General features: G+C 42.9%; 1 long non-coding RNA gene across 1 annotated transcript; it reads left to right on the top strand.

Annotated features, from left to right (window-relative positions):
- The first annotated feature begins 8,354 nt into the window (after positions 1-8,354).
- On the top strand, positions 8,355-13,086 carry LOC129838885 (uncharacterized). The gene is made up of 3 exons (XR_008756922.1): positions 8,355-10,619; positions 11,921-12,074; positions 12,197-13,086. It is a non-coding gene; the product is annotated as an uncharacterized LOC129838885 (long non-coding RNA).
- The last annotated feature ends 757 nt before the right edge of the window (positions 13,087-13,843 follow it).

Here is a 13,843-nt window from a genome sequence, read left to right as displayed (position 1 = left end):
TGAGTCACAAAGCAACATCTCTCTCTCTTTCCCTCTCTTTCGCTCTCTGGCTTTGTCCCAAATGACACTCTATTCCCTACATAGTGCACTACTTTTGACCAGAGCCCGAAAGGCCCTGGTCGAAAGTAGTGCACTATGTAGGAAATAGGGTACCATTTGTAACATAACCACTCTCTTTTCTTCCACCAGGTTGTTTTATTCTTTTGCCTCCTCTCCCACTCCTCCGTTTCACCCCGAGCCCAGGAGTGGGGTCAGAGTCTGTTTGTTCAGATGGTCAGTGTGAAGGGGACTTGAAAAGCCGGACATCACGTTGAACCCTTGACAGGGACTTGTGATTCTCGCCTCTCCACTTCACAGCATCTGACTGGTCCAAAAAGCCGATGTGTGCATCCCAAATGACAACCTCTTCCCTATATAGTGCGCAACCTTTAATGTCAAAAGTAGTGCACTATACAGGGAATATGGTGCCATTTGAGACACAGACTTTGTAACAGGGAGATATGTGGGACATGTTTCACTTAAAAAGTGACCCATTTATGACAGGTCACGACAACTTCAAGTGCACCATATGACGTCCAACGTATCACTCTTAGGAAGCCATTGAGATGAAATCTCATTTTACAGTTCTTAGTGTAATAATGACGTTATTACTAAGTAATAGTTGTGTCAAGCGGGCATAACACAGTTATTACAGTTATACTACTGTCCATTTAGCTGAAGTTTTCATTTGCATTACTTATTACAGAGTGTCATGTCAGCTGAAGTGTTTTTATCGTAATCTATCATGGCTAATCTGATGATAATGGTGGCGACACCTGTGTTGGAAACTATTCTAGGAGATAAGGAGCGGTCACGGGCTACTTGTCTGATGCGGTTGCAGTCTTAAAGAGCATGGTTGTTCTTCAGTGTCCTCTGCCCGTCTGGCTGTTCATCAAATGAAATGAGCTCATAAATCTCAATGACACGCCGCTCGGCAGGAAGTGGCAAGAAGCGAGGGGCCAAAACATCTGGCTTTCAATACTGAGTTAGCCCAGGTAAAGGAATCCATCGAGGGTTTTTGGAGCACTCAACTTGCCTCAACATATTTATGGGTTGTGTAGCTGCAACCTTCTGTTAGAAGTCTTGCGTCTCCGTATGGGATTGGAAATTTCCACACAAATCAATATGATTAATTTGTCTTCTTTTTACATTGGTCGGGCATGTATGTTGGTTTTACCGTTATACTTCCATTGGAAGCTGTGTAAGTTTGGCCGGATATCGAACACGTTCAGTGAACGACACAACACTGTCCAGGAAATATTATTAACCACTCAATGTGGTTACAGTCGGTAACTTTTGGCAAAAGTATAATTTGGTTATTATCCAATCTGTGTCCAGATTTTTCAAACTCAAGAAAGTCCAGTTCCCACAATCCCCATTAGCTCTATGCAAAAGTGATTTATGGTTTCAGTGATGGAAAACGGCCATTTTATTATGCATACAAAGCCAGAAATAATAGCATGTTCCCTGAAATAAACTTAAAATAACAACTCTATTTGTTATTTTTATGATGAATAAGGAGGAACCTTAGCTCCTGAAAAATGAAGCTCTATTTCCATCTGTCTCATGTTTGTGGTTTCAATAAAAATCGCTTATCTTTACTGGGGGGAACCTTTGACCCCGCTGTTTGCTGGAACCTCTTCAATTTTTACCCGCATCAAAAACAAAATAACAGCTGTGTCGTATTTCTTAAACCCCGCAAAGCCCGACATTCTTGCAGTATTTATCTGTAGGGTGTATCCAAAGGTTGGAAACATTTCAAAGAACCCGATCATGTTCTGCGTTTCTCAGAGAACTAAAAATAGTTTGAGGCATAGAGATTGGGGATATTTGTCAAAAGCCTCATATACTAACAGTCTAAAATCGCCTCTGTCACACATGTCCCTGCCCTTGTATACAGCATATGTGTCGGAGTAAATATTTCCATCATGTTTTTTTACTCAAAATGTACCTTGGAGCGATGCGATTTGCCCAACATACCGAAAGATCAACACATACTTGGTTTTATCAAGGACAACCATTCAACATTGTAACTCCTCATGAACACAAATGGTTACTTGAGATAGATTCCCTAGACTTATCACTTAAAGCTGTGCTCAGAGCAGGGGAGAACGACTACCCCCTCTCATTGAAGTCATGGAAGTTCAAGACCGACTGCTGTACTGCATGCATTGTTACCAGAAAACTGGATTCCCCCATTATAGTGAATGGGAAAATGGCAATCTTCGTGGTCAATCTTCTTGTAAAAACAAACCCAAAAAAAGTTTTGAAGACAGTCATGGTACCAATAATTGCTTTTAATACACCAGATGTATGTCCTGGAACCGACGTGTTTTAAAATGGCACACAGAAAAAGTTATTAGGATAATTTAGTTGCTAATGGCAGCCTGCAGTACACCGGTCAGCCGTCAACTTGAGTTACTCAATGAGAAGGGACAGCACTGAGCTAGCCTTAAAACTTCACTTCCTGGAATAGGGAAAGAGAAAGGGAAAGGGAGATACCTAGTCACTGAATACCTAGTCACCCAACCTGAATCAGAGAGGTTGAGGCTGCCATAATCAACATCCAGGGAACTGCCTTGCTCAGGGGCAGAACGATTCGATTTTGACCTTGCCAGCTCAGGGATTCCATCCAGCAACCTTTGGGTTACTGGCCCAGCAAATAGCTCAAACTCTGCATGTTATGTCATCTTAACCAACTTCATTTGGCTTCAATGCGCTATTTAGTCTTCACATAGGAATGAATGGTATCAGGTGATCGAGGGCTTTGTCCATTCATATATACAGTCATTGGCTCAGAGTCAATACACATCAGCCAGGTTACCCATGGATGCACAGAAACCCATTTACAACAGGTTATCATAGAGATGGCATTGATTTCGTCATAATGGACAATAAATTGGTCTCGTTCAGGTGACAAGGCTTCACAACACCGAGATAACCATCTGTTCAATGACAGAGAGACAAATCAAACAGTACTGTGAGCCGCTCACAATGCCATGTCCACCTTTTCTATCCATCTTGACCTTCCATAGTTGTAGGAAGAAATCAAAGATAATTCGTAAAAATCAAAATAACTTCACAGATCTTCATTGTAAAGGGTTTAAACACTGTTTCCCATGCTTGTTCAATGAACCATAAACAATTAATGAACATGCACCTGTGGAACAGTCGTTAGGACTAACAACTTACAGACAGTAGGCAATTAAGGTCACAGTTATGAAAACTTAGGACACTAAAGAGGCCTTTCTACTGACTCTGAAAAACACAAAAAGAAAGATGCACATGGTCCCTGCTCATCTGCGTGAACATGCTTTAGGTATGCTGCATGGAGGCATAAGGACTGCAGATGTAGCCAGGGCAATAAATTGCGATGTCCATGCTATGAGACGCCTAAGACAGCGTTACAGGGAGACAGGATGGACAGCTGATCATCCTCGCAGTGGCAGGCCACGTGTAACAACACCTGCATAGGATCGGTACATACGAACATCACACCTGCGGGACAGGTACAGGATGGCAACAACAGCTGCCCGAGTTACACCAGGAACACAGAATCCTCCATCAGTGCTCAAACAGTCTGCAATAGGCTGAGAGAGGCTGGACTGAGGGCTTGTAGGCCTGTTGTAAGGCAGGTCCTCACCAGAGATCACCGGCAACAACGTCGCCTATAGGCACAAACCCACCGTTGCTGGACCAGACTGGACTGGCAAAAAGTGCTTTCCACTGAGTCTCACCAGGGGTGATGGTCAGATTCGCATTTATCGTCAAAAGAATGAGCGTTACACTGAGGCTTGTACTCTGGAGCGGGATAGATTTGGAGGTGGAGGGTCCATCATGGTCTGCGGCAGTGTGTCACAGCATCATCGGACTGAGCTTGTTGTCATTGCAGGCAATCTCAACGCTGTGCGTTACAGGGAAGACATCCTCCTCCCTCATGTTGTACCCTTCCTGCAGGCTCATCCTGACATGACCCTCCAGCATGACAATGCCACCAGCCATACTGCTCATTCTGTTCGTGATTTCCTGCAAGACAGGAATGTCATTGTTCTGCCATGGCCAGCGAAGAGCCCGGATCTCAATCCCATTGAGCACGCCTGGGACCTATTGGATCGGAGGGTGAGGGCTAGGGCCATTCCCCCTAGAACTGTCCGGCAACTTGCAGGTGCCTTGGTGGAAGAGTGGGGTAATATCTCACAGCAAGAACTGGAGAGATGAGGAGGAGGACTGAGGAAATGCACTACAGTACTTAATGCAGCTGGTGGCCACACCAGATACTGACTGTTACTTTTGATTTTGACCCCCCTTTGTTCAGGGACACATTATTCAATTTCTGTTAGTCACATGTCTGTGGAACTTGTTCAGTTTATGTCTCAGTTGTTGAATCTTGTTATGTACATACAAATATTTACACATGTTAAGTTTGCTGAAAAAAGACACAGTTGACAGTGAGAGGACGTTTCTTTTTTTGCTGAGTTTAGATATAGAATAATATTTTGCATGAATCAGAACGGATTTTGTCATTGTTTGTTTGCGTTGGTTGAAGCTGTTGCCAACGTACGTGTTGACATTGGTGTCAAAACGTCTCTTCGAGCAAGAAACTGACATTGACTCAAAACATAATAGGTATCATTAAACTTAGCATTGGCTAATTCAACATGCTCAAAGTGCTGACTAATTCACCAATCTCTCAATGGTCATTAAGTGCCGCCTATACAGTATCATTACACTGGACCACCGGACCCCTTGTAGGCCAGATGGAAATCCGTAATTATCCTGCCTTATAGAGAGATATAGCTATTAGTCTAATTTCCTATAGTTACCTGACATCTGACCAAGACATTTTCAACCAGGCAATCTTTCAATCAGCGGTAATAACCAGGTTAAATGGTCAGTGTTCTGATGGCAGATGTGCCATTCCGCTAGTAAATCGAGCACCATCTTGTCTTTGACCCTTTACACTATTTTGAACCTTTTCAAATGATAAAAACAGCATTAGATATTAACCCCTTCAACTCTTCTTTTAGTGATAGAGGACGTTAATGTCCTGTGTGTACGATATGATTCGTCCTTCGGGCTCCTGGGACCCGTCTCCAGGGTGTCGACCGCCTCGCGATTGGGTGTGATTCTGGTCAGTAACCATGACAATGGGGCCGGCTGGTGAGAAGCACCTGGTGAGTGGCTCACTCAAAGTCAGGACTCCTGAAGGACAGTGGGAAGAGGGGGGGGGAAGGGAGAGGGGGGGGGGAGTTATTCATGAAAAAGGATGTAACCAGCAGGGGAAGAAGAGAAGAAAAAGGGGGATGATAGAGGAGAGGAGAGGTGGTGGATTGCCAGCTGAGTCCACAAACGTGTTAGGATGGGCCCGAATAAGATAAAGCATAGGAATTTCTCTCTGTGTAATTTTCATAACATCTACTAGCGAGGCAGTCAGTGGAGGAGAGGCGGTTTATTTTGAGGGACCCGTGTGATTTTGCCAGCCAAGTGACAGAACAGAGAACAGAGTGAATGTTATTATCGGGAATTCTCAAAGAGACAAAACTAAAGCACTGCTCCGAGTGCTCTGTTTGACTTTGACCGCTCAAATACGTCTGGCAATCCAGCTAATGCTCCTGAGGGTATGAGTTGTTTTTTTTAACAACGATGCAAGGGCAATCTAAAGTACAACCCTTTTGTCTATAGTTATACCAAAATAAGGCAACAGAATATCTGCTTGTTTCGATCGAAGGTGTATGAATGAACAAAAATGTGTAGATGTTGCGATAGCTTTTTCGCATCGACCATTAGATGTTGCAAAATGTTCATTGTTACGTGTCCTCATTTGAGTCATTTCATAAATAGGGGAGTATAACTGATTCTGTTCCAATACTGTCAGTAGATATATTAGAGACATATGATACTGTATCACAGTAGATATATTAGAGATACAGTATATTACTGTACATTATCTCAAACAGACAGTTGTATGTCTCCGGAAAAGGGGGGGGGGGGGGGGGAGCAGGAGCCTTACAGAACCTATGAAGCCTCCCGTCTGAATCATCACATTTCCATTGGCAGAAATCTCCATCTGATTAAAGAGTGGCCATGCCACTTTTTGACAGTGGCGATTCAACATGGTGCCAAAGCCCTAAGCCCTTCTAATGTGATAAAGCGTGTCCAAGTCAAGCAGTATCTTCACAGATGTCAGTGTAGAGGGTCTTCCAAAACACCCATAAAAGCAACATCTGAAGTGCATACTGGCCCATCATGGGGGGGGTGTCAGTTTGGGGAGGGTGGGATTGCTGATCTCCTGAATGCATTGCCTGAAAGCGATCTAATATGGATGCCGTAACAGACAGCTTTGAAGTCAAAGGGGGGCTGGTGATATGGTTAGCCTTGCTTAAATCCCTAATTTATTTTGGTGTCATGGAGATTTTGATAGTGTCTCTTTAATATGGGCTCATCATACACTTGCCAAAAAGGAAATATTGAGTACAACTGTGTACAACTGTAGGGGTTTTCATTTCATTTGGGATATGTCTAAGGACAGCCAATGATTTGAATGCAAATAAATATATTCCCTTGTTGTGTTTCACGGTTGGTTTATCCCAAACGCCCAGCTATCGGAGACGTGGGTTGTCTTTCGCTGTGGCCTTGGTGGAGATCAACTAGTGCCAAGGAAAGCTAGAGCCTTACTGTTGCCATGGAAATGACTCGGGTCCACAGGCAGAGAGCAACAGTGCCTGTCTGTCAGCAGATCATGCCAACTGGTGGCTGAGCATTCAAAATGGCTGCCTGTTTGGTTGATCAATGTCAGGGTCTAGAGCAGGCCTGGGCAATTCCAGTCCACGGGGTCCTGATTGGTGTCACACTTATCCCCCATCCATAGCAAACACACCTGATTTAAACTAATTGCATTTTTAACTGAAGATCATGATTAGTTGATTATTGGAGTCAGGTGTGATAGCTGGGGCTGGGGCAAAAGTGTGACACCAATCAGGCCCCTTAGGACTGGAGTTGCCCAGGTCTGGTCTAGAGGGACGTTTGTCTCACTTGAAAAAGACAGGTCAAGAAATGAACAGTATAGTGAGATCAATTTGTTTTTATGGTTTGTTCTGGTGCTTATTTTTACGTACTTTTACTAATGAGAGAAAATAGAAACAGCTGCCACCAAATGTCATAGTATTTTGATTTGATGGCAAAGTTAAAGCTGCAATATGTAACTTTTTGGGTGACCTGACCAAGTTCACATAGAAATGTGAGTGTTATAGATATGTCATTCTCCTTGAAAGTAAGTCTAAAAAGCGGTAGATCTGCTCTATGTGAGCTATTTCTATGCTTTCGGTCTTAAGTTTCGTTTTGCTTCTTTAACTTTTGGTTTTGTACACCAGCTTGTACACCAGCTTCAAACAGCTGAAAATAATACAATATGTTTGGTTTTATTTCACAGAGGTGTAGATGGTCCAATGATTTTGTACGCTCTACTTGCTTGTTTTGTCACATAAAGAGAAATTAGGCGAACTATCGAATTTTAGCAACCAGGAAATGGCAGAACGATTTCTGCATAGTGCATCTTTAACTCTGAGGATAGCATAAAATGCTAAAGAACTTGAATGAGATATCAGTTTGTTAGAGCAAGTTGGTGTTGGGCCGTTTTACATGATGCCAAACATATGAGATCACGGCTATTATGTTGATGAGATAATAATGGCAGGTGAGCTGTAATCTTTGGAACAACAACATACCTGATGCTATCTCGTCATGACACTGTCCTGTGTGAACCATGTGAGAACCTCCAGTGGGTGTCCATGATAGAATTTCACACCGGCCTTTGTGGGCGTTACGTATAACACTCACCACTTGAAACCCTCCGACTGCCACTTGAGCGCTATCTCTCCCAAGCTACTCTACCATTGCTGCATATATTTATTTTCTGGTAAGACTAAACAAAGCATTTGAAACAATAATGGGCACTCTCCTATGTGGCATAGTTGGTTCAAAGCAATTTAAAAATAGGCACTTGTTGTGTTTGAGTCGGAAATTTGATCTGGGAACTGCTCATTGTTTTGGTTCGGCTTTGTCTTACTTCAACTAAAGAGAAGAATGAAGGTTTTTGAAATGGAGCCACAGCTACTCTAATCCCCAAGAGAATTTCAAACATTACTGACATGTGAAAGATGCTTCCTATCCCATTTGTAGGCCACACACACAGACACGGATCCACACACTTATGCACACACACACACACCTCCACCGCTTTTCTCTGACAACAAAGTACGCTCAAGGCGTATGATCACTTTGAAAGGCAATCATCTCTTGTCCAAAACACCCGAGCCAACAGACTGTCACTAACAACTGCTCTAAATATGTCACAGATCATCTTCTATCTCATCACTTATTAAACATTTAGAGTGGAAAAAAAGGAGACCACAGAGATGATGTCTTACTCATGCGCCACGTTACGCACCACTGGCGTGGACTGATTATGTCAGACTTGTAGGAGAAAAAGAAGAGACAACTATAATAAGCTCTCCTTACACGACTGGCTGCCCAGCTGAAGCGAGGGGACGTGGAATATGTCATCGCTGCCCGGTGGAGGGATCAGGTGACCTTGCTTGCCGCCTCGGCAGGAAGGGAGGAAAAGTTAATGTGTTCACGCTACGACGTCTAGGTTTCTCCCCCCGATCCGTCTCGCCTTTCATTGGTTAATTATTAAGTGTGGGAAAAAGAGGCTTGTATATCAAAGGGCATGGTAAGGTCTATAAATGTGTGTTCGGGACCCATTGTGTTGCCGGGGAAGATTTGGGTTTCGCTCAGGGTTTGTTTGTGAAGGAGGGTGCTCTATGTGGATCACTGTGTGTCCATAGCCCTGTACACACTCCGGTTGTACAACTGATGTACAACGCATTTGATGGTTGTGATACAACTGATATGTTTGTGCTACAACAGAGTTTGTCTGCTCAAAAGTGTTTATCAAACTATTGTACGGTATCTCCAATTATCTTTGTGCAGAAAAACTCTCAGCTTTATCACAACCCAATGTGTCAAATGTGTTGTACGTTAGTTGTACAACCTGAGTGTGCACGGGGCCCATGTGCGTGAGAGAGCGCATTGCCTAGGGTTTCTATCGAAACAATGCCTCAGCGATGACGGTGCGAATTGTACTGTACTGTACCTGGGAGGCCTTGGGTAGTATTGCTGTCCACATTGTTCGAGACAACTATGCTACTTGTAACTCAACTACACTCCCATTGAGCACGAGAGCCACACCTCTCACATTTGATCTCAGCTTCCCAAAGCGATCAGCTTGCCGTCACACAGACACGCACTTACCGCGGGAGGTTGGTGGCACCTTCATTGGGGAGAACTTACTCGCGGTAACGACTGAAGCGGAATCAGTGGAAAGGTATCAAATGCGTCATACACGTGGTTTCCATGTGTTTGATGCCATTCCGTTCGCTCCGTTCCGGACGTTATTATGAGCCATCCTCCCCTCAGCAGCCTCCACTGACACTTCCAGTATCTTTGCCATAAAGGCCAATGAGACGGAGGTTCTTGTTCTTATTTTATTCATCACCAGTGATAGGTAAAAGACCTTTAGGTCTCACATGTTTTCCATCTAAATGGCCTGAAGAGGCTGCCTCACCACATCTCCCCGCCTTCATCTCCATTCATCTGAAAACCCAGAATAGGTGAAAGCAACATTGTGGGTGTCTATATTGTGAATTTGTTTTCACCTCTCCAGTTCTTTCATGTCTGTTCAGGTAAAGGGAAGACGAGGGGGAGAGGTAGTTTTTTTTTGACTATTGCGATGCACCCATTGTTTCACTTGTCCAGAGCTTTTAGTCTTATAGGACAGGAGACAAGGAGAGAATTCTGTGTAAAGCTATTAGGAAGTAGCCGAAGAGGCGTAAGGATGCTTTCTCTTTAGTGTCTGTTTTTGTGCAAAGGTCCACTGGAGAGAACCACATGGGCCATAGGTAGAACATGGTAAGTAAAGCCTTGTCGTGCAACAATCATGGAGCCTTCATTATGCATCTGCTTCTGTATACAGATTGTACGGCATGTTGATTGACTCATGCCCAGCGGCATATGGAACCATTTTGTTTCTCATATCATTTGCTTACAGTTGATAAAAAATGTTTCGGTTTTTGATCATTTGCCATGTCATGTTTACCAAAATGTACACAAATTCCCAGTCTCCCCTTGAAGATTTTGTTTCTCATATGATTTGATTAGTGCACCATTTACATTTAACAGCCACCCATGCAGTTCTGTTATTGTTAGAAGCACTGGTGCAGTGAGGTTGTGCTTTTCTAATCTTTATGATCTGTAACTGAACAACAAGGCGGCTTTGTCAGGGGCTTATACAATACTTGTGATAAAGTTATAAGGTGACATTACAATAAGGTACCCTTTACAAAGGGCACCATCATGTAAAGTACTAACATGTATAATTCTCCCATTTTAGGTAGACATGGCACCACATTAACACAGGATGGCTCAGCCCACAGAAGAACGCTGTCATTTTTCATCATGCCCCAAATTGATTGGTATCTACAGGATTTATTGAAGAGCAAAACAATTCACAAGACCTCAAGGTTCTTTAATTCAACTTTTTTTTATTTAACCTTTATTTAACTAGGTTAAGAACAAATTCTTATTTACAATGACGGTCTACCAAAAGGCAAAAGACCTCCTGCAAAAGACCTCCTGCCAACTGGGCTGGGATTAAAAATAAAAATAAATAAAATAAAAATATATGACTATCTGGTATGTACTGATATGGGGCCAACTGGAGTTAGTTATATCTTTCACATTGAGGCCCTCAAGGTCGACATTTTCTATTCAGTCCTCCCCATTCTAGCCACTCAGCATTGTGGAGGTTATTTGATCTGCCGGGGGACAGACACAGATACAACCTGGCTGGGAGGCCACATCACTGATTCGTGGGGCGTTGTCTTGGCACAAACACAGTCCAACAGTTGTCTGTCCACATTCTCTTTTTCTTGCCATGAATTGCCTGACTAATGAATCGGACTGCTGCCTGAGTTTGTTTCCAATTCATCACTTTTTTTTGTTGCACTATTTGCAAAATGCGTGACGTAACTAACTCGATAGTGGCGATCGATTTGTGTAGGTGGTCGCAAACCAGAAAAGGCGGTGAAAATGACACACTTCTTCTCTCACGTTTTAATTACGACCAAAAGGTTTTGTTTGAAAAACGCAGCCTGACAACTCCGTGGCCGAACTATCTGTAGAATTCCACCCAGCAATTAACATGTTGACAGATCCTGAAAGAGCGAGAGACTCTGGACTCTGGAGCAGACACACCTGAGAGGCATTATTCATTGCCTGGTTGTTATTTACATAAACATGTCACAGGAGAGTTGGTTGTGATTGATAATGGAGAAGTTCCAGAGGTAAAGGCACAAAGCATCTGGTATTTGGTTGAGTGGGGAGGTCACTGGGGCCATTTAGAGTCTAAAATGGGAGTCCGGTTTGGGCGAACTCGACTGACCTTGCTTAAGTCCAGAGAACTGGTGAGACCACACGTTTAAAGTGTAGTATCAGTCATCTAGTTGAAATTTAGAGAGTGAACAAATGTGAACCATGAGGAAGACCGGTGTTTAATTGAATTGCATGTTTTATGGTTGGTGTATTTTGTCTGGTTATCGGGCACATTCCTGTTGTCTGGTCATAACATTCAAATTGAGTTGATCAGATAAGAATCTGGGTGTGTTGTTCCTGCATTTTGTTTTCACTGTAAGAACCTAACTGTTACCAAATTCAATGTAAATACTCATTGGAAATATCTGCAATTTGTCTTTAGACTGTCACAATACATGTATTTAAAATATAGGGTGTGGGAAATATGTTAACATAGTGTGTAATTTCTTAGGTTTCTGGCTGTAATGCTCAGGACCTGAAGTTAACAGTGTGGCGGATGCTCTACATTGCATCCTGTCAAACCGCCTTGCCATCGCCACAACCTGGACTGAGGCAGAGCATAAAGGCCTGTTTCAGGGACTTGTTTCTAAAGACCATTCTTCACAGTCAGTTTTGATATTATTAAATGTGTTACATTTGTTTTCTCAACTTTCAAGTCAATTCTTAAACTCATGTGTAAGACCTTGTGCTATTCAAATCGAATGCAATGTTCTTTCTTTGTGTACAGAAGCCATTCGGAAGAACCTGCAACCCAAGATGCCATGGATAAGGGGGTCCAGATTCAGATCACCCTTTAGCTGAAAGGGGCCTCCGATTGAGAAGGCGGCGGACAGGGGAGAGGGATCCGCTGCAGTGAGGGTCAGCATCAAGTCTCGGACCACCTATCTCAAAACCAGCCTCTACCCCCCAAGCCACAAGACTGATCCAATAGCGGAGCCCTGGGCTGACTCCTGCACCCTACCACACACTTACCATTTATTCATATTCTGTACACACTTAAATCACTTTAGTCTACCGGACCAATGAAATAGTCATGTCACCTAACTGCACTATGTAGATATACTATCATTCTAATTCTACGCTGCTACTGCACTGCAGTTATTCCACTCTAAGCACGTGGGCAAAAAAATGTCCATACTATATGACTGTAGGCTATTTTGGTTTTTATCTTAAGGCTATTTTGGTTTGATCTTATTCTTATTTGCATCTTATTTTCTTTGATCTGCATGCTTCTTTTTGCACTTGTTTTTATTGTTTCATTGTTAGTATGTACATGTAGTAAAGGAACTATGACACATTGATTGCAGTCAGTTTTGCACTGTGTGAGAAGCCTATCTGTATTATAATTCTTTCAAATGGACATGGTATGGACATGGTATGGACATGGTATGGACATGGTATGGACATGGTATGGACATGGTATGGACATGGTATGGACATGCCATTTGAAAGAGTAATAATACAGATAGGCTTAAATAATAAATCTTAAATAATACAAGTAAATAAAATAAATAAGTGGAGAAAGGGAGTAGGCACGCCGCTGGCTTGATGCTGAAAAAGTGCCGTGCCTCCGGCTGTCAGCTGTAGTGTCGCCGGTCGGGAGAAGGGTGGGTGAAGGGTGGGTGAAGGGTGGGTGGGCTGTGTGAGGAAAACGACACTTGAACGGCAGGAGCACGGCTGTCGCTTGACAAAGTGGCATATCGCGGGCACCCCATGAGGCGATGGGTACTCTGGAGGGACGCCGGCCTCCCGATTGCTCATTGCTAACTGGGTTGCAAAGTGCAAATAAATGTTAATTCAGGTTAGGGGGAGTTCCCACTTGAATTTGATTAAAAGGGCAGTGAATTCGCTCCTACTTTCAGAACTTGTTAGCAAGCTCCTGACACACATCAAGTGTAACCACTTTAAGTCTCATTTAGTCAATAGTCATTTGCTCTGTGTTATTATGTAATGTATCATACATTCCGTGTACACTGTAATAGTTTAGTGTCAATTATTTCACGACTAATGAATCCTATTAGTGAGTGAATGTATCCCTTGTTTTACAGAGTAACACTTTGACTCTATGTTCATAATCTATGTTCATAATCTATGTTCATAATTTAGTAGGTCTATGGGTAAATATAATTCACAATACACATAGCGTACATGCTTGTCCTCTAACTATGAATCTCTGAGCTAAGGTTAGATCAATCATTTAACGCCAAGACGTAGATCGCAAGATATTAGCTCTTTTGGTCACGTGCAACTTCTAGTATTCCGAGTGGTGATGCAAGGCTTGCTACCTTAACAAGACCCAAAGAATAGGCCTATGGACCTATAGTTTTTATTCACCTAATAATGGAGTCAGATTGATGAATGTAGTTTATTCTAG

This window comes from Salvelinus fontinalis, chromosome 3 (genome assembly GCF_029448725.1).
Source record: "Salvelinus fontinalis isolate EN_2023a chromosome 3, ASM2944872v1, whole genome shotgun sequence".
NCBI lineage: Eukaryota > Metazoa > Chordata > Actinopteri > Salmoniformes > Salmonidae > Salvelinus > Salvelinus fontinalis.
Note: the sequence above shows the minus strand (reverse complement) of the source record. Positions and strands in the feature narration are given on the sequence as shown.